Consider the following 21,015-nt stretch of genomic DNA (forward strand, 5'->3'; position numbering starts at 1 on the left):
CCTGTAACTCAGACTCATCAAGCTATGGAGAGCATGTCTTAATAGCAAGCCCCCTCCAGTAGTGGGATCATAGGATCCTAGATATAGAGCTAGAAAAGACCTTGTAGCCAATCTCCCTCATTTTAGAGGAACCTAGGACCAGAGAGCCAAAGTAGTTGGCAAAGGTCACACTGCTGGTATGGCTAGGATCTGAATACATAGTCTCTAACCCCCCCAATCTAATGCTCTTTCAACTATGCTTGGTGGCTCTGAATAATCCAAAGACAAGTACTGGGTCTGGTATGGTTTAACACTGAGCAGAGGGATAGGTTCTGCAATGGAGCACACCATCACTTTTTAAAATCATCATGTTGTCTGGAATGCTCAACTTCACAGAAGAAAAAAATCATTTTTTTTATAACTTGTTTCTTTTCAATTCAATCAGAAAAAATGATTCCCAAGAGATTAAGTTAGATAGCCAGGATGCTAGGGAGAAGGGGGAAGGGTGCAAAGAATGAAGCCAAAAGGGATCATATAAAAATGCAATACAGTATAAAACAACAATCAAAATAATCTTATGGGTGGGGAATTGAAATGGGAGAAAGATACTGGATAAAATATATGCTAAGGAATTTAGTACCAGAGTGCCAAAGTGGGTAGAGGAAGGAATTTCAGGATCCTCTGGAAAATCCTGAGACCAAGGAACTGCTGACTATCAAAATAAAGATAATATTATTTGGGTGGGACAGCAATATGAAGCCTAAGATATTCTTCATGAAGAGGATGGAAGTAGTAAGATAGTCATGGTGAGATATAGAGATTAACAACAAAATCTACAATTGTGGCTGCACAGTTTTGGTATTAGTTTGAAAGGGAATAATATGAGATGGAAAAAGCAGTTAGAACAGAATTGGTAAAGCTGTAGAGAGTGAAATTTTTTGAGGGAATAAAACATTTAATTAAATTTTAGTTTTAATTATATCAATATGAAATAAATTATATTAAAATAAAAGGGTACAGTTGTGGCTAGAGGTACTAGCACTGCAAACTTTTGTCAATTTTTCATGGAAAGCTACACATAATAAAAAGTATAGCAGATTCTGCTATGTATCTAAAATGTATAAATATTGTGATATGATTACAATAGGCATCAATGAGCAGATGTTAAACTGAAGAAATAAAATGTGTTTGCCATCAGGATTAAAATGTTATCTTCTAGTGATATTTGACATTTCAGATGAAATTTGCAAATCTGGATGGCTATTTTGACCACCATCTTGCATGCTTGTTTCATTATTCCTGGTGAAGCTTTTAAAGAATTAGAAATAAAAAATTAGAAATAAACTACGTTATACAACAGCATTTCCCAAATTTCTATCTTTTGGGTTACTGACATAATAATAATGTTAACTCATGCATTGATATTTATAATGAAATTGTTTTCCTGCATAAGTATCCACTATCATTAATAGACAAATTTATGGGGGCAGCTAGGTGGTACAGTGGGTGGAACACTGGCCTTGAAGTCAGGAGTACCTGAGTTCAAATTCGGCCTCAGTCACTTAATAATTACCTAGCTGTGTGGCCCTGGGCAAGCCACTTAACCCCATTGCTTTGCAAAAAAAACAAACAAAAAAAAAGCTAAAAAAAGAAAAAGAAAAAGTAGACAAATTTATGTATAACTTCAGTTTACAATTGGCAAGACAGGCCATACATTATGAAATACTGGTGGCTCATTTTTAGTTACACAGAAGAATGAATGTATTCAGTAGCTGCTAAGACAAGTCTCATCAAAGGCACTACAGAAAGAATTAACCTGTGAAATAACTCTTAATCAAAAGGTACATGTGAAATAGAATATATCTAGGAATGTTAATAGGCATTACTGTAGGAGAAGTTTACTAGTCAATTAATGTTCTAACTCTTTAAAAAAATGTACCCTGTTGAAACATTATTTGAAAAATAAATTTCAAGAGCAAACCCTTTAAATTATAACTGACGGGACTCTTTTGGCTCAATAATACAATATTATCTCTTTAAGGGTATAAATATTTTGAAGAAAAAACTGATAAAAGGAAAAATTGTAAAAGAAGTTCAGAAAAACATGAATGCAAAGGAGTCAATAATCAAGAGCAAAGAAAAATTAATATGGCAGTGGTTGTAAATTAATGTAAAGCAAAAAAAAATGGCAGAAAGTAAAAGTGCAGAAATATATGATAGAACATAATGCTCACCCCAATGCCTTTCTAATTATGTTAGGAAAAAACATCAGAAGAAACTGAAGGAAACAAAAAATCACTGTTTTATTAAAAAAACGCTTGTTATCTGTAGCTTTTTGTTTTTCCAGTGGCTACAAGAATTTGGTATACTTTGAAAAACACACAACAGGGGGCCAAGTAGGTGGTGTAGTGGATAGAGCACCAGCCCTGGAAGTCAGGAGGATCTGAATCCAAATCAGACAATTACCTAGCTGTGTGGCCTTGGGCAAGTCACTCTTAATGCCCTTGCCTTAAATAAATTTTTTAAAAAGTTAAAAAAAACCCACAACATACTGAAAAACAACCTACCCAAAAACTTAGTTTGTAAATCACTTTCTTAATCCTAAAGAGTATTACTTCTTACAAATGATGTGCAGTCCTCTGCAGATCGTCCTACACAATGCATTGAAGTTCTTGGATCCCGGCCCTGAGGATAGCCTATTCAGCACAAAGTCTGGTCAGACTACTGAAGCTATTTCCTTCAGTTATGTCAAGGCTTCAGGAATCTGTTGGAAAACAAGTTGTCCTCTCCTTGTAGATCTTTGCATCAGATTAACTAGATGATTATAAATTAGTCACTGGCACAAAAAGGGATAAAATGAAGATAATGGAAAGCCCAATGTTTTTCCAAATGTCTAATCAATTTATTCTATTCAAAACTTTTAACATTAAAAAATAAAGAACTCAGAAAACCACTAATTTAAGAAAATAGTATTCCTGTACAGAATGAAGTAATTTCTTCCTTCTTTGTTAGAACTCGAAGAAATACATGATATTAACTAGTCCCAATCCCCTTATTTATTACAGGTGAGAAGCTAAGTGGCTTGCCCAAATTTAGTCAATAGTTTTGGCAGCAGAACTAGAATTCAGATTTTCTGAGCCCATTTGTATCTACAATTGGCTGTCTCCTTTATATTAACAACCATGAAAAATTCAACAAAATAGAGGATGAAATTCAGAAGAAAACCACTAAATTCTACAGCAAACACTAGGGATGATGAAACAATCACCCTTTCCACCCCATCTACTATACAACAAATGGGACTGAGAGTGAATAAGGCCTCACTCAGGAGAAGTAAGAATTTGAGGTGTATGCTGGGTGAATCTGTTGATTAACAACTGCCAATAACTAGCATGGGCCAGAGACAGATTTTTTTGCATTTTATTCACCTATAGGGAAAGCGGCACTGATTAGTCATCTCTATACCAATGCATATCTCATAAGGAAATCCTGGCCTCTTTTATAGTATCAAGTTCCATAAGCCATTCAGAGAGTGGGAGAAGATAAAGATTGCCCCACTGGGAAAAAACAGAAAGCTAGAAGGTTAAAATTGGGGCTGTGGTTGAGCTCTCAAATTTTGGTGCTACTGGTGCTCACTTTGAACCCTCAAAGGCAGGAAGTTTATGGAGCCAAGGTCAGAGGTTTCTGGAATGGAACCTGGAGATGACTTGGAACTTTGTGCTTTCGTGATTGCTCTGTATGGTATCAGATCACCTGCTTTTGCTACATCCTGATTTACATGCCAGTTCTTTCTTCTACAGCCTAAGAATTGCATTAGGGATGCAATAACACTCATTCCTGAATGTGGCAAGGAGAGAGAGCTCCTAAAATAGTAGAGTATCTTAAAGATTTTTATGTAGAGACTCAAAGGAAGGTCATTATATACAGAAACACACACTTAAAAGCTAATGACCTCAAAATAAATATTTGAAAAGTGCTTAGCAGTGCCTGGAACAAAGCCGGCACTTAATCAAGGCAGGTGCCCTTCCTTCCCCTTCACTCATTCCTTCCCAAGACAGGACGTTTCAAGTTCTTGCTCTGAAGAAAAAAACTTCCTCCACTGTTTTAACAACACTGGTAATGGCCTTCCTGGGGCCAAAACCAAACTTTTGCAGAGGAGCTTCTGTGAGAAGGAAGGCAACCAGTCCTCTTGTCCTTCAGTCTTTTCTTTTCTTTTTTTTCTTTTCTTTTTTTTTTTTTAAGGTTTTTGAAAGGCATATGGGGTTAAGTGGCTTGCCCAAGGCCACACAGCTAGGTAATTATTAAGTGTCTGAGACCGGATTTGAACCCAGGTACTTCTGACTCCAGGGCCGGTGCTTTATCCACTGCGCCACCTAGCCACCCCTCCTTCAGTCTTTTCAAGAGTACTTTGTAGTGCAGCCTCCAAGGACCTTCTTGAAACATCAGAATAGAGTTCTACAGAGGGATTCTGCAATGTGGACTTAACAAGGCAAACCAAAACAATATTTTTGCGTAAGTTCTAGGATGAGGTTAGTTTTAAGAAAAGAGAGAGATAGGATAAAACATTTATTATGAACTTAGTAGAAACCAGATCCTGGTTGCTGGACAGTCCCTCGACCTGCTTATATTCTTTATAATAGGGAGCTGAGAGGGGCTGCAAGGTAGAAAGGAAGTCTGGAAAGTCAGCAGTTATAAACTGGTTATAAGTATGCATGGTTGACACTAGTATTTTCTCCTTCTAGAAAGGATCTAATTGGAGGAAGAGGCTGCAGAAATGAAAAGACTTTTGGGAAAGAGGTAGAAAAAGAGAATAAGCCTAAGGAGCTGAGGTGGTTTAGAGGAATATGTTTACAATTAAGGATGTTATTGTCATGGATGATGAATACAAAAAAAGTGTTTTGGTATTTTAATATCTTAAAACATTTATGATATAAAGGAGACCCCAGAAGTCAGAAGACAGTGTTATAAAGACAAAACAACATCAACAACAAAAATCCCTAAAAATCTGAGTGCAGTGCCTTTGAAGAAAAGTATTGCAATAATTTAATGTACTGAACTTATATGGCTGAGGAAATTAGCCAAAGCATCATCACTGCACAAATAAGGAATTAAATTTGTTCTTAGAGGGTAGCTAGGTGGCGCAGTGGATAGAGCACTGGCCCTTGAGTCAGGAGTACCTGAGTTCAAATCCAGCCTGGCCTCAGACATTTAATAATTACCTAGCTGGGTGGCCTTGGACAAGACACTTAACCCCATTGCTCTGCAAAAGCGTTAAAAAAAAAATTTGTTCTTAAAGGACTCCTGAAATTTTTCCTTCTTAGCTGGCAGCAGTTGTACAATTCTGGAATATTACACACATTCTTACAAATTCCTGAAGTCAGTGACCAAGAGAAACCACTACAAAAACAGCATAGTTAATTGAAGGGCATGAGCTAATAACTCATGGGCATCTTGATGGTTTTTTTTTTTTTGCAAGGCAATGGGGGTTAAGTGGCTTGCCCAAGGCCACCCAGCTAGGTAATTATTAAATGTCTGAGGCCAGGCTGGATTTGAACTCAGGTACTAACTCTAGGGCCCGTGCTCTATCCACTGTGCCACCTAGCCGCCGCATCTTGATTGTTATAGAGTAGCTAGGTAGCACAATGAATAGAGAACTGGCCTTGGAGTCAGGAGATTAGGAGTTCAAATCCAGAATCAGATACTTGATACTTACTAGCTGTGTAACCTTAGGCAAGTCACTTAACTCTGACTGCCTCACATACACTGCTATCTCCAGTCATCTTGATCCATATCTGGGCCACTGGGAGAACAAGAGACTGGAGACTTAGCATAGCATCCCTTCACTAAAAACCAGTTCATGTCCTTGTCATGTCATCACCTCTCCTGATATCACGAAGAATGAAGGACAAACATCAATGGATGAATTCAATGAACAGAAAATTCTATTACTGTTAAATAAAACCTCAAAATATAAACAATATACAAAGTTTAAAAAAAGGTAAGCACTAAGAATAGTACAATTGGCACAGCAAATGAATAAGAATTAGAGAACTCTAAAGTAGCAATAAATTATTGAACTAAATAATGACAAATGAAGGCATTACATAGGAAGGAAAAAGTCATAAAAATAGCATAATTTTTTCTAAAAATAAATTCTATATAATGTTTTTTGTACTTATCCTGTCCCTCTCTTTAAACACTTAAAAAACAAACAAAACCTAACATTTTATCAAAGGGATGTCATAATACTGTATAAATTGTATTGTATGAGCAGAAATGCAGCACTAGAATCAGCTCATTTACTGCTAAAATATAAACCACCATTGGGATGAAACAGTGGCTGCAGTTTAGCTTGATGGAGCAATGCAGAAGTAGCTTAGGAATAAGCAGAGGACAAAAGAACACAAGAATCAGTGGAGGCTGGAGGGGAAATTTTTGCCAGGGCAAGAGATTGTATGGATGAGCCAAACTGTAACGCGGCCAGCTCCCAAGGTCTAACAACCATTCTAACATACTTCTTATATTTATCCCTGCTACTACCACCCTGCCAGAGAAAGGGGACAGTAAGAAATCTTTGAGGACATTTAGTCCAACCTTCTCAATTTAGAGATAATGAAACTGAGACAAAGAGGTTGTGACTTAACCAAACCAAGCTCACATAGTCAGCAAGCAGCAGGGTTGGAATTTGAACCCTGGTGCTGATACCAGATGGAGCGCTCTTTCTGCTCATTAGGGCCATGCTTTTATATTTCATTAGGCATTTGCTAAGTACTAATTTGGGAGCAACACTTCTATCTTCTTGAATCATCCAAGTTACTTCCTATAGTACACTTTAGAAAAATTTTACATTTAAGCATTCATTTAAAACATTATAATTAACAAAGGGAAAAAAAAAACTAATATTAACATTTAATTTACCACAATACAGTTCTAAAAACTGTGTATCAGGAACCTTTTCTTGGTGATGGTAAGGGAATGAAACAATGATCAAAATTATTGGCTTTTATATAAAAGTTCAAATTAAAGCCAATTTGCTTCAAGTGATAACTAATGCAATAGAGACTTTTATAAATGTACTATACAAAAGAAACCCAAAATGCAGAAGACATAAAACTAAAAGGGGTAATTAATATTCTCGATGACTGCCAGGATTCATAAAGATCTTGACAGGCTAAAGTATTGGAGAAAATCCACTAAGATGAAATTCAAAAGAGATAAATGTACAGTCTTATTCTGGGATACAGAAAAAAATCAGCTTTGGGAAGCATGATTAAATAAAAATTTATCTGAAAAAAATCTGGGTATGTTAGTGGACTGCAATGTGAATATGAATCAGCCCTAGGATATAGCAAACAAAAATCTAATAGACCTTGAACTGCACTGAGGGATGCATAGTTTCTAGAAATAACATGACTGTGTAACATCTGAAATACTTCTTCAGATCATCATTCCTCGGTTTAAGGATGGATATTGATAAGATAGAGAAACTTCAGAGTATGGCAACAAGAAGATAGAAGAGTTGCTCCTAAAGTCTAAGTAAATACCTAAGGAGATAATGATTAATGGCCTAAAGTTCCTATCATATAAGGACAGGATAAAGGATATAGGGATATGTAGCCAAAAGAAGAGAATTGAACTATCAGGAAGGCCTTCATATGAAAGAGGAATTAGATTTGGTCTGTTTGGCCTCAGCAGATAAGAGCAACAAATGGAAATCACAAAGAAGTAATTTAGGCTAACTGGGGAAAACTTAACATTAATAAAGACTCACTAAAAAAAAAATCTTCAGAAAATTATAAAGGAGTATGGTAGAAATTAGATTTAAGACCACAAATGGACTTAAACTGGGGTGAGAGAGTACCAGAGAAGATAAAATAAATCAAATTTAATTAGGGAAAATAATAATAATAAATTTATTATTATTATTATTATTATTATTATTATTATTATTTTTGCATAAACTCATTGCAGCAAAGATTAGAAGGGAAACATGACTGAGGGAAAATATTTTTGCAGCAAGTTTCTCCTTAAGAGTCTCAGATGTGACATATAAAAGGAAATGGCTTAAAATTTACAAAAATAAGAGCTATATCCCCAACTGATAAATGGTTAAAGAATATATAAACAGTCAGTTTTCTCAGGAAATTCAAGCTAATAATTAATACATGCGAAACAATGTTCAAAATCACTAATGCTGGAGAAATGCAAATAAGGCAACCCTTATTCATCAGATCAGCAAAAGAAAAGAAAATGACAAATGTTGAGCTTTTTGCATTTTCCACAAAGTTTGTAAAAAATCCTAGAAATATTGGTTTATTTTTAAAATAAGTTTTTTAGTTGATATTTTCTGTTTTCTAAACCACCATAATATTCCATGTATTCTTACACACTACACCCCAGAGAACCATCTTATATAACAAAGAAGATTTTGGGGGGGGAAGTCAGAACAGCTGATATATTGAAAAAGTCCAAAAACATGTGTAGCATGTTAGACCTGTGGACTTTCCACCTCCACAAAGGGATAGCTTGGAGATATTCTTTCAAATCTCTTCATTTGAGTCCCACTGGATCCTTTTAATTTAATTTTTGATTGTTTGGTGTGTCATTTTTCTTTTGATCTACATTGCCATAGTTCATGTGTATATTGTTTTCTTGCCAGTACACTTCAATCTGAATTAGTTCACATAGATCTTTCCATGCTTCTACGTATTCATCATATACATCATTTCTTAAAGCACTTAGAACAACACCAGAGCAATATGATGAAATAAATTCTTTACATTCATGTACCACACTTTTGTTTAGCCATTTCCCAATAGATGAGTATCTATTTTGTTTCCAATTTTTAGGTATCCTAAATGCTACTAGACCATTACCTCAACCATACTTTTGAGTTCTCCCATCTGTGTGTATATTTGGAAAGAAGTGCCTTACTGATCTTTCTGTTGTTGTTGTTGTTATTGTCCTTGCCTGTTGCATTTCTGTTATTTGAAATAACTGTTCTGGTTTTCTTTCTAAAAATGTATCCAACTCATCTTTATTGTTGAACATCCATCTTTTGTTCTCTATAGTTAAGCTCAGATTGTAGGATAGGTCACCCCAGACTTCATCCTTAGCTCCACAACTGTTTAGAACATATTGTTCCATTCTCTCCTTTTTCTAATAGGTTCAGAATAGTCTTGGGTATACAAATGTCCTTTAATTTACATTTAAAGGTATTTTCTCCCCTGGCAGCTTGCAGAACTTGTTTCTATACTGAATTGTTAATTTTAACAGCAATGTATCTTGGGAGTTTGTAGCCTTGGTTTTTTTTTCTTTTTCTGGAGGAATTTTTTCACTTGGAATTTCATTTTTTATGTTACAAGTTCTGGGCGGTTCTCTTCTAGTACTTCCTTCATAAAGGAATTCTATTCTTCTTAAAGACCTATTATCAATAGGTTGTCTATGCACACCCTATCCTTGAGTTCACTATGTTTTGCTTGCATACTCAATATTTTTTTAATGCTTTTTTTTTTTTTTGCTTTTTTCCCCCCTTCTAGGTTATCTTGCTCTTCTGAATTTTTTGGTTTCCCAATCTATTGTTCTATCTATTGTTTTGAGGTTTGCCACTGACAATTCAAAATTTTCTATTCATTATTTTTGCTGTTTGGGACTAAATTTTTCTTTCATAATTCTTTTTTCTCTTTTAAACCTCTCAGGAATAGTGTATCATGTTTCCATGTTTTCCTCAAATTCCACATGGTCCTGTTTCATCAAGGATTGGATATTTTGCAGTTATTTGGCAGTATTTATTTAGAGATGAACTTACTATATCTAGAGGCCACATTTCCTTCTGTTATATAAACAGTCTTTTGAGTTTTCTTCTTTTGGAACTCTTTTTTGTCTTTTGTCCCCTTCTAATTCCTGGCTCTCTCCCTGCCTCAGCTTGTGGTTACCTTAGGGGATGAATCTCAAGTTGTCTCAGTCTCCTCTTGGGCAATACAAGGATTTAAAAGAACTAACCTAGGTCTCTGCCCCAATTGATGGTCAGAATTGGTCCCAGATGGATGCTGGGCTCTTCCCTCAGGCAGGGTGGAAAGTTGAAAATTCCCATCCCCACCATGTAGTGTCCTGTCCTGGTGACCTGTCTCCCTCCTCCTGTTCTTCAATTCTTTGTAAATGCTTGTTCCCTTCCTATCCCTTCATAAGGCTGACCAACATTAGTGCAATATGATGAAATAAATACTAGATTGGTAGTGACATTCTACATCATGAAAAATCATATTTACTTGAAACACAAAAACAAGCAGAAGATGTAAATGTGTTTTTTCATTTGGGGTTTTTTTTTTTGTTTAGGTATGGTAATACTATCTCCATCTTGAAGATGAGAATCCTAAATTCAGAAAACAGATGATACCTTGAAGTACATTTAATTTCATATAACATGTAATTTCCCCCCCTTCTTGTTCAAGTAATGGAAAAAAATGGAAAAAATTCCTATAGAATGCTGAATTGAAGTGGGATTGCATAAAAAGTGTGATAGATATATTATTTGTTAAATTCTACTTAATCATACTTAATCATCAGAGCCTAGAGACTAGATGTTATTATAAAGCAATGGACAATTTTCACCTCTTTCTTGGTGGAGGTCTGTCTCATTGTTTTATAGTTACACCTTAAAACAACTGCTTTTTGTTAACTATACAATACTGCTTAAGTTGAGATGAAAGTTCTGTGGCTATAACTGAATACATTGTGCCCTAACATGGTAAATAGCCCTGTTCCTATTGATCTAAAATGCATCATTTGATGAAGCCAATTTGTTATAAACAAAAAATTGAAATGTAGAAAAAAAGACAGAAAAATAGAAAATGATGGAAGGAAATTGCTATAGGGCAATAATCAATATTCAAGTTATTTAATAAATATTTAATATCAGGCACTATGTTTAGTGCTATGGATACCAAAGTAAAAAGGGCAACAATCTGATTTTAGAAAATAAATACAAAGCAGTTGGGAGAAAGGAAGAATATTCCCAGCTGGAGGAAATAAGAAAAGCTTCATGAAGAAGGGACAGTCAGCCTTAGGGATTCCAAGAAGCCAGAAAGAGGGAATGCATTTCTAGGGCTGGCCAGGTGACTGGATCACAGAGGGTAAGGAAAAGAGGATAAAGTATAAGAAGTTTGGAAAGATAGGAAGCGCCAAAGTTAAGAAGAGCCTTGAATGTCAAACTTTTTAGAAAACTTAAGTGTTGATACTTGAGGCAAAAGGGAGTCTCTGGAGTTTTGAGAAAGCAGGTAACACAATCTGATCTGTGCTGTAGGAAAAATCTCAGCAACTCTGTGGATGGCCTGGAGTGAAGAGGTGCTTCAGGAAAGGAGATGAAGCAGGAGGCCATGGCAGTAGCTTGGGACAATGGTGTCAAACTCAAATAGAAAGGTGTCCCCATGGACCACAGAGTTAGAGAACCACAAATTAACATCATCTTTACAATATTTTTATTATTACAACTGCATTTTGTATTTTCCAATGACAATTTAATCTGGTAGAAGCACTCAAGAGTTCTATAACCCAAATTTGACATCTCTGCTTTAGGACAAAGGAGTTAAGTATTTGAACTAGGGCAGTAGCTATGAGTAGAAAGGAGGGGAATCTGTGTGTGTGAAAGATGCGGTGCAGAAACGACAAGATTTGGTAACTGACTAAATGTGTGAGGTGAGAAAGAGTAAAGGGTAACAATAGGATTCAAACTTCAGTGTCTTGAAGAATATTGGGCAGTAATGGGATAATTTGGAAGGGAGTTGAGTATATTGAGTTTGAGGCCTATAGGACATCTGATCTGAGAAATAAAATACACTAAAGCTCAGGAGAATAAGATTTAACATATAGTTCTAAGAGTAATCTGGATAATTAAACCCATGGGAGCTGATGAGGTCATTGAGAGAGTAAAGGTAGAGAAGAGGGTCTAGGACAGAGACTTGAAGAAGAGCCAATCTGTAGACATGATAAGGATGAAGAATCAGCAAATGGGACTGAAAAGGAGCAGTTGTTGACCAGGAAAGAGAACAAAATAGCATCCTAAAAAAATGTGATGAGAATCAAGGATGTCACTGTAGTTTAACCTGTTATTAGGAAGATTACTCCAGAATAGTGTTAATGATCAACAAATGAAACTGTAAAGGAGCAGTTGTTCATTAGGAAGAAGATGAAAGTAGTTTCCTTAAAAAATGAGAGAGGGGAATCAAGGAGGCCATTATAATTTGATCTGTTATTAGGAAGATTACTATAGAACAGTATTGATTATAAGAAGAATCTGAAGTGGGAATACACAGGGTCTTTTTAAAAAAATTTTGATAATTATGTTTCAATAGAATTACTTCTTCTATAAGCTTACATATTTTATATTTATGCATTTAAAATACTATTCTGAGAAGAGTTCATGATACCAAAAAAGTTAAGAATTCCTGCTCAAAGTTTACAATCCTGAATATCCTGCCCCCCCCCCCCATTAATAGTCATGAACACCGATTAAGTGCCTACTTTGTGCTCTAGCAACTGTGCTAAATGCTGGGCATACCAAAGAAAGGTAAAAGACTGTCACAGTTCCTCCTTTCAAGAAGCTCAGAATCTAATGGGGAGACAAAAAACAAATAGTTATGTACAAACAAGTCATATAGGATAAATTGGAAATAATCCACAGGAGGAAGGCTCTAGAATCAAAGTGGGATTTTAGCTGGGCCTTGCAGGAATCTAGTGAATAAAGGGGTAGAGATGAAGAAGAAAGCATTCTCTATTACACTGGGAGCCAGGAGATGGAGTACTTTATTTGAGCAAGAAGGCCAGGGCCAATTAATTGCATTTATATTGGGGGGAAGAGGCAGTAGAGGGTAGAGCGTAAGGTATTTAAAAATATGGGAAAAGTGTTGAGGCCTAGAGTTTTCTGAGTGAGGGTGGTGGAGGGCTTGTGATGTGTCAGATCTGTACTTCAGGAAGCTTACCGACAGTTGAACAGAGGACCGATTGGAGGGGAGGTTAGAGCTGTGGCACTTGCCCACCAAACAGGAATACAGGCAGGAAATGATGGGGGCAACCCCAGGGTGGAAGATAGGTTAGAAAAATATTTTATTAATACTCTTTCTTAAACATCCTGTCTGTCATTCCTCAGGGATGTTCTACCCTTTCTTCCACATACCAAAAAGCAACATCCCTGGCAATCTGGAAATCTATGTGCCTCATTCCACACCTATAATCTACCATCTTCTCTTCTAAAAAGCAGGAAGAACTTTCTGACCAGTTCTCTGAAATCACAATTGGTCACTGTCCAATGCTGTGCACTACACTAAGCTTCCAGGCCAATGCCATGTATATGCAAAATAAATATTATTTAAATGAATTATATCTAAGAATGAGTAATCTAGGTTTAACAAAAACATTTAATTAAAATTCTGATATAAAAATTTTGCAAGACCATATTACAGTAGTCTGTAAACCTTAAAATACTTAAATGAAAACAATGGCCAAGCCCTAGGCATCATCAAAAAAAAAAAAAGCAAATGAGCTTATAGTTTCCTACTGAAAAAAAAAGTATAACTTTAAAGTATGACTTTAAAGGATGTTACAAAGCTTTCAGTGATTCTAAATTATGGTGATCCAAAAATCCACATATGAAATACCATTAACAATAAGTGACTTTTCCCCCTAGGGATACACTAAATTTCTGTTTTTAAAAATCTTTTTATAAGAATGTAAGAAAGGAAAAGAAAGAACAGGAAATAAGAAAACACCGTGATTTAATATGCTTTTACATTCCTATAAAGGTCAGTATGGTTTTAAAATATAAGAATTACTTTGGGACAAAATGATCACTCTGTGTGTGTGTGTGTGTGTGTGTGTGTGTGATTTTCCCCCAACTTCTACAGAGATCTATGTAGTTTAAACTTATGAATTATATCAATTAACAGCTTACAAAAACACTTAGATACTACAGCAACATATTCAGAAATGATTAATTTGGAAAGTGCTTGGAAAATGAAAAGTACTAAGGAAATTACTAAGAATTATTATATATTAAAAACCATGGAAAGATGGTAGAGTTAAGGCAGAGATCTCTCAAATTCCTTCTAAACAACTAAACTCAAAATGAATTTTGGAACAGCAGAACTAAAAGAATTAGGGGAAAACAATCTTCTAGCTCAAGACAACTTGGAAGCTGTCAGAACAGGTCTGTCTCACTGTAAAAGTGAATCAATTCCAGCACAAGTAGCACCCTGGCAAGCCAATAGTAGACTAGACCCCCAGAAAGCCAGTGAAGGCCTTGGGAGCAAATGAATCCATGGCAGTGACTTCTGGAACTCTGAGCCCGCAGACAGTGGGGGGGGGGGGGGGTGTGCGAAGGGGGATTGGTTAGAAGGAGATTACTACAGATATCATGCTGCATTGGGTGAACTTTGCTACATCACCTAAATGGGGATCTGGGTCATAAGGCCAGTTCCAGACCCAGGGTAAGGAGGAGCACTAGCACACTAGAGTGTGTGGTCTCAAAGGTGCAGGGACCATGGTCATAGATCCAGGGAGGAAAAGAGAGCTTGTGGTTGCTCAAAGACCAGAGCACAAAGCAGAAGAACAGTGACCACACCTCTTTTTAGATGGTCCCACCTTAGAAGAACTGAAAACTATTATAGGTCTCCAGACACCCTGAGCTTTAGATACCAGTCCCATTTCCTTTGAACCTGTCCTCCTTCCCTGTCCTCATATATACACTGGGATTTTGCACCCCCCCCCCATTTCCTTTATTACTTAGTTCTCTGGTGAACACTGTTGCAACACAGCATGTGCTATACCATTGTCCTAGGCAGAGCAAATTCTCAAGTTCCTGTGCCTCAGCTTCCACTATCAGACAAAGAAGGAAATTGAGTTCTGTTGCAAGTATAATGACAAATGGGTTGGGTTGTGCTACTCTACTAGAGCTGCTAGAGCACTGGTCTTGGGATAATCCTGACCCCAATTTTTTTAATTATTCTAATTTTGTTTTTTATTTCTTGTTTCAATTATCACCCAGGAAGGCTGGGGCAACAACAATGTGCTTCAGTGTTCTGGAAAAAAAAATTTCTAAATTACCTGTCTCAAGGTCACACAGCTGAGTAATTATTTAGTGTCTGGGATCTGATTTGAATTTAGGTTTTCCTGACTCTAGGACCAGTGCTCTACCCACTACTCCAGGCCATAATTCCCAAATTGTTCTTTGCAATGATTGGTTTAGTTCATAATTCACATAAAAGTGCTTTAAGTATCTCAATTTCCCCAACAAATCGCATTTCGCATTTTCCTTTTATGTCATATTAGTCAATCTGATAGATATGAGGTAGTATTTGTTTTAATTTGCATTTCTCTAATTGAGTAGTGATTCAGAGATTTTTCATGACTATAGATAGCTTTGATTTCTTTATCTGAAAACAGAATGTTCATATTCTTTGACCACTTATCAAATGAGGGATGACTTGTAATCTTATATAATTTGACTCAGGTCTCTCCAATTTTAGAAATGAGGTCTTTTATCAGAGAAAACTTGCTATACATTTTTTTCATAATTAAGCTGTTTTCTACCTCCTTTTCTATCACTTTTTCCTTTCATCCTGTTCCTCCTTAAAAGTGTTTTGCTTCTGATCACTGCCTCCTCAATTCACCATTCTTTCCTATCAGTCCCCTCCCCCCATACCCTTTCCTTCCTACTTTCCTGTAGAGTTGAGTTCTATTTCCAACTGAGTATGTTTCTTTTTTTTTAATATTTAATATTTATTTATTCTCATTTTGTACAAATGTTTTTATACATTATTAAAATACTATTGTTTAAGAGTAAACAAAATACCCCCTCCACCCAAAAAATACAGACTCGCTTGAACAAAAAAATAAAAGGGAGAGAAAAAAATTAAAATTAAAAAAAAATAGTAATAAAATGTAGATATGGCCAGGTGGCACAATGGACAGAGCACCAGACCTGGAGCCAGGAATACCTGAGCCCATATCCAGCCCCATACACCCAACAATCCACCCAGCTCGTGTGACATGCAAGCCACCCCAACCACACTGCCATGCATAAACCAAAAAAGAGGGAAAAAAAGACCCAAAAATAAAATAAAATAGTAATGATAGTAGGGGTGGCCGGGTGGCAGACAGGGGCACTGGTCCTTGAGCCAGGAGCACCTGGGTCCAAATCCGGCCTCAGATACCCAACAATCACCCTGCTATGTGGCCTGAGGCAGGCCACCCAACCCATTTGCCCTGCACCCCCCCCCCCAAAATGATAATAAAAAATGTGCCTTCAGTCTTTGTTCTAACACCAACAACTCTGTCGTGGGTGGATCACATTCTTTATGATAAGTCCATCGCAAAAGTTACTTTCATATTTTTCCACCGTTGTCATTGCTGATCGCAACTCCCTCCTTTCATATTTCTCCACTACCATGTACTATATTTTCTCTCTCCTTTCACACTGACTCTGCTGTAGGGTAGCTGGGTGGTGCATCAGACAGATCCCTGGTCCTGGGGCCAAGAGGCCCCGAGCCACCCTACCATCCCTTAGGCCCAGCACCCACCCTGGCCCTATGGCCACAGACAGGCCCATCCAATCCCAGCCCCTTGCAAGAAGTAAAAAAGAAAATGTGTTATATCTGACCACTCTCCCCCCCATGGTCCATCCTCTCCTCCATCACTCACATCCCCTCTTTCCCCCTGTCCCCCCCTTCTTACTCCAGATGTCTATACCCCATTGAATATATATGCTGTTTCCTCTCCTAGCCACCTCTGATGAGAGCAAAGATTCCCTCATTCCCCCTTGTCTTCCCCCTTCCATATCATTGCAATAGCTCATTGTAATAAAGAAAAATCTTATTATATGAAATATCTTGGCCTATTCTCCCTCTCTTTTTTCTTTCTCCCATTACATTTCCTTTTTTTTCCTATTGACTCCATTTTTACACCATATTTTATCTTCAAAATCAGCTTTCTCCTGTGCTTCAACTATAAAAGCTCCTTCTACCTGCTCTATTACCTGAGAAGGTTCATATGAGTATTATCAGTGTCATTTTTCTATGCAGGAATACATGCAGTTCATCATCATTAAGTTCCTCATATTTTCCCCTTCTCTTCCAAACTCTATGCTTCACCTGAGTCCCTGTATTTGAAGATCAAACCTTCTGTTCAGCTCCGGCCATTCCAACAGGAACATTTGAAATTCTCCTGGTTCATTGAAAGTCCATCTTTCTCCCTGGAAGAGGACATTCTTTTTTTTAAATTTATTTTTATTAAAGATATTATTTGAGTTTTACAATTTTCCCCCTAGTCTTGCTTCCCTCCCCCCCACGCCACCACAGAAAGCACTCTGTCAGTCTTTACTTTGTTTCCATGTTTCCATGTTGTACCTTGATCCAAATTGGGTGTGATGAGAGAGAAATCATATCCTTAAAGAAGAGAAGTCTAAGAGATAACAAGATCAGACAATATGATATCTGTTTTTTTTCTAAATTAAAGGGAATAGTCCTTGAACTTTGTTCAAATTCCACAGCTCCTTATCTGGATACAGATGGCACTCTCCTTTGCAGACAGCCCAAAAATTGTTCCCGATTGTTGCACTGATGGAATGAGCAGGTCCTTCAAGGTTGATCATCACTCCCATGTTGCTGTTATGGTATACAGTGTTTTTTCTGGTTCTGCTCATCTCACTCAGTATCAGTTCATACAAATCCCTTCAGCCTTCCCTGAATTCCTGTCCCTCCTGATTTCTAATAGAACAATAGTGTTCCATGACATACATATAACACAGTTTGCTAAGCCATTCCCCAATTGAAGGACACTTACTTGATTTCCAATTCTTTGCCACCACAAACAGGGCTGCTATAAATATTTTTGTACAAGTGATGTTTTTACCCTTTCTCATCATCTCTTCAGGATATAGACCCAGTAGTGGTATTGCTGGGTCAAAGGGTATGCACATTTTTGTTGCCCTTGGGTTTAGTTCCAAATATCTCTCCAGAAAGGTTGCATGAGTTCACAGCTCCACCAGCAGTGTAATAGTGTCCCAGATTTCCCACAACCCTTCCAACAATGATTATTATCCTTTCTGGTCATACTGGCCAATCTGAGAGGTGTGAGGTGGTACTTCAGAGAAGCTTTAATTTGCATTTCTCTAATAATTAATGATTTAGAGCAATTTTTCATATGGCTATGGATTGCTTTGATCTCCCCATCTGTAAATTGCCTTCGCATATCCTTTGACCATTTGTCAATTGGGGAATGGCTTTTTGTTTTAAAAATATGACTCAGTTCTCTGTATGTTTTAGAAATGAGTCCTTTGTCAGAATCATTAGTCGTAAAGATTGTTTCCCAATTTACTACATTTCTTTTTATCTTGGTTCACAGCTGCTGATTCAACCACTCTCAAGTTCTGCTACCAACATGCGGGGACTGAACTAGATGCTATTTCATTTTCTCCTCAGAGAGACAGACCTTTCCTGATGACCTTCTGACTGGTCTTGGACTGGTAAGTTGTTTTACCCCATACTTTTGTTGATTCTACTGCTCCAGGATTTGTTTTGAGATGTTATTTTAAAGTTGTTTGCTTGGGGGGGGGGGGTGTTGCGGTCCACTCTGGGCAGCTGGGTCTCTGTTTATTTCACACAACTCTTCGGGGAGCTCTGCTGGACATGTCCCGCATGTCAATAATGAAAGTCATCCAGTGAGAGATAAGCAAGGAGTTTATTGCAGGTATATGCTACATCTCTGACTTACATAGTTGAAATAAGGGTATATATAAGCCTAGTCCCCCTTGTATCAGCATCCCTCATCTCCAGGCCTGTGGAAGTATAAGGGGGCATGCCACAAAAGGTCTGTATCCTGGAAAATGTGGAATCTTTAACAAGATAAAGATGAAAAGGTAGAGAGATATGTACCAGAACTCCTTCCTGGGACAGTTGAACAATATGAGGATGAAAGGCAGAGGGATAAGGACAAAAGGTCCTTCCTGAGAATATTCAACAAGATAAAGGATGAAAGGCAGGAGAACAAAGAGAGAGAAGGGCCAGAGCTCCTTCCTGAATTCAGAGCACTCTGGTATGAACATTCCTATTGTCCCAGGTCTCAATGACTCTCAGGATGAACTCCTCATGGCCACATACTCTGTCTATTATCCCCTTACAATTCCCCTTTCTTGTTTAAGTGCAAAGCGCCCTATAGATTCCCAGAAAAGCGTTGTCTTGGAGGATCAACAAAAACATCAATCAGAACCTTTCTTATTCATGAGATGAGGACTTGCATCACAAGGGGCACACACAAGCAAAATAATAAAAGTCCAATACCAAACAATATATAAGGTAAAAATATATGCAACAGACCACCAGATTGAGCATGAAAGAACTGATCAGAATCTGCTGCCCTGGTCAATATAATCAGCTATTTGGGCTAATTTTGACAATTCTAATGTAACATTTTTCATACTCAATCCATACAACTGGGCTCTAATAACATTCCATTCTACTTGAGATTCATTATATTGCACTTTGGTCAAACAATATTGATTATATCTATAATCACATTGTAACCTTTGTTGTAATTCCAAATATTGTACTTCTTCTCCCAAAAACATAGTGGCTTTCTACAATTGATATAATGCTTTATAAAATTGCTCATCTACCTGAAGCTGATGTTTAAATCCCACTGAAACATTCCGCATTAATTCTTGTAAGCCCTGTGCTTCAACTATTTGATTCTGAGTATTAGATATTGACATAGCAAGGGCTTGTAGAAGCCACAATGGCCTCTACCAGTAATGTAATGCCCAAAATAACACAAAAAAAATCTTCTGTTTCTCTGTTGAAAGGATAATATTTTTCTCATTAATTGTCTCAAAAATATGATCACTATGTGTTCTATAACATGTTTTTTGTTTTTACAATAGTAAATGCATAATATGGTCATGTTACTTTGAAAACTTTTCTACCTACAGCAAATTTAGGGCCTATGCAGGTTCTTACTAAACAATTCATACAGGTTAAATTGAACACCCCATCAGAATATTTAGGTTAATGTAATATTAGATTTTCCTTCTACTAAAAATGCATATTCCTTACCCAAGCATACCCTGGCACTAATAGCAATATTACTAGTTATATTATTCCTTATATCAATATTAACCAATTCAGGCATTCCTTGCACAGTATGTCCCCCAACCAATGCAACAAATGTTTCTATCCTTTTAACCTCTATTCCAGATCCATATATATATTGCAGTCAAGGATAATTTACTGCTCCTCTATCTTGCATGTCTCTTGTGGTATTATGACAAGATATTAAATATTCTGTATAATTCATAAAGTCTAAAGGTACTTTGATGCACTGATGAGTATGGCAATATTTAAAGGGCATGAAACCAGGATAATGATACATAAGTAAATAGAATTACAAGAACTTAACCTGTTTCCTTGATATTGTTTAGTTTCATTCAAAGGTATCTCAGTACCATTTAATCTCTATGTATATAAGTGATATTTCCTGGTGTCAATTTATATAGAATTCTTATTTGTTTTTACAGCAATATTCCACAAATATATCCTTCCATCCATAATCTGAGTACACCATCTATCAGCAGGTACAATACTTTTAGTGTAATTCCATTCAGTGATCAACCAGATTCCTCCCATTTGTTTCTGGAAGTACACAGGAAATCCTTTAATCAATCCCATGAAAGTCATTGTTTTGTTAAAGTTCTGTATGGATTCATTACTTGTTATTTCTTCAACACTCCCTTCATCGTACATTCAAGAAAGATTTCCATGTAAAATAAATTCTAGCATAGTATCTGTCCCAGGATAGTGTTTTCAACCACGGTGGAGACAGAATGAGAGCCCATCAATGATCAGTCATATTAGCCTTTCCTACAGTTAACACATGCATCATCATAAATGTTCATATGAGTATCTTTGTCTTTTATGAGCATGATTCTTTCTTCCTCTTTTGCCTTGCCTTCTCTTTTGTCGATTCTTCCTCAGTTTCCACATTTCTTATTCT

The sequence above is a fragment of the Macrotis lagotis genome, chromosome 1, assembly GCF_037893015.1.
Source record: "Macrotis lagotis isolate mMagLag1 chromosome 1, bilby.v1.9.chrom.fasta, whole genome shotgun sequence".
In the NCBI taxonomy this organism is placed as follows: Eukaryota; Metazoa; Chordata; class Mammalia; order Peramelemorphia; family Peramelidae; genus Macrotis; species Macrotis lagotis.